Source organism: Antrostomus carolinensis, unplaced genomic scaffold (genome assembly GCF_000700745.2).
Source record: "Antrostomus carolinensis isolate BGI_N321 unplaced genomic scaffold, ASM70074v2 scaffold44489, whole genome shotgun sequence".
NCBI lineage: Eukaryota > Metazoa > Chordata > Aves > Caprimulgiformes > Caprimulgidae > Antrostomus > Antrostomus carolinensis.
Window position 1 is genome coordinate 11,392 of NW_010340140.1, and position 1,560 is coordinate 12,951.

The 1,560-nt window shown below is 52.2% G+C and overlaps 1 protein-coding gene across 1 annotated transcript in view; it reads right to left on the reverse strand.

Annotated features, from left to right (window-relative positions):
* The window catches only part of SGK2 (serum/glucocorticoid regulated kinase 2), a 14,040-nt gene that overhangs the window by 10,009 nt on the left and 2,471 nt on the right, over positions 1-1,560 (reverse strand). The gene's annotated exons all lie outside the window — the stretch shown is intronic.

A 1,560-nucleotide genomic window follows, 5' to 3' on the forward strand; every position in this document is an offset into this window, starting at 1 on the left:
CCCCACCCCTCAAAAGAAAAAAAAAGTGCCTTTGTAGACACAAGCAAGTTGTCATCCCGGAATAGCTCTTCTCTGGACCAAGGACTTGGCAGCACCAGCTGCCAGAGCCCACCTCCCTGGGCAAGGAGTTTGTAGGACAAGCAGCAGCTTTGAGGTAAACACAAGACCATTTGCAGAGCCCATCCCACACTGGTCTTAGGATCTAGTAGGTTTGCAGGACCTGCACACTCCAGACAGGCACTGAACCAGGTACTGCCAGCAGTTCTGGGACCTGGGAGCAGATCTGACGAGGAGCCAATAACCAGGCTGTGGTTTTAGAGTTTCTGAATGGACAGGGAGGAGAAAGCAGGAATTTAGAAAAACACAAACCATTCAGTGAGTGAGCTTACGACATCAGGCTGGTCTGAGACCCTGACCGTGTGTCCAATACTTTGCCCTGCAGCAGGTAGGAGAGCTTGTCCCAGCAGGCACCCACCAGTATGGACAGCACCCAGATCAACCAGTCCCCATCTCCTCCCACTGGGCATAGTCCTTATTTCCCTGACAGTCTGGCTCTCCCTGGCTCACTGATGTCTACTGAAGGTCATCCAACGCCTGCCTCAAGGCTGCGTCTGTCCCACAGGCTGCTAGATGGGCAGGCCAGATATCATGGTCATAGCAGAGGGACATCAGCCCACCCCCTGCCCAGGAGCCTCTCACCAGAGCAACCCCACGCAGTTTAACACCTCACTCCTGCTCCACACATGAGGCTCCATCAGGTGACACAGCCTGTTCCCTCCAAATCTGAAGCCCCACAAGCTTGGTTTCAGCCCCAGGGTCACCTTGTTGCCACCAACACTGTTCTGATCCCAGACTCAAGGGGAAATAATGACTCAGGCAGATGTGGACATGTCACAGCTTGGGCATCTTGGGGAACATGTGGGCAAGCCAAGAAAACACATCCACCTGGCTTGGAGGTATTTGCTGGCAGCACAGGATGCAGGACAAGTTCCTGGCTTGCTCCGAGGGGCTTGGACAAGGCTGCTTTAGCAAAGTCTCCGCAAGCTACAGCTGGGCAGGAGCATCACTGCTGAGCAAAGGCTGCTCAGCTCCCCCAGTGCCACAGCCTGGCAGCCCATTCATGCTTCCCTCCACCAGCCCCATTCTGCTCCAGTGCTTCTTTGCTAAAAGTGAAGCTACTCAACAAGTCCCTGCTGACCAAGGGCAGTGTTTTCCAAGAGCTATTTCATTAAACGTACTTGCTCTGAGGCAAGAGTCTCTTTCTGCACTGAAGTACCATGCACATTTTTAGGATAATTATATCCCCATCCCATTCTCACTTCCCATTCAGGCTCAGAGCCACCTTTCCCCAGCCCAAGCCCACCTTCAAAACCAGGTTAGTTTCTGGTTTAAATCTCCAGAGCAGTCAAACAGGCTTTTCCTTATCACTAAAAAGCCCTACTCCCCCTAAAGCACAAAGATTTCCTAAGCGCACACATGCTGAACAACAGAATCAGAAATAGGTCACGAAAATACACTGGAATCCTTGGTTCTACATGCCTGGCTGCATCCCTCCTCATT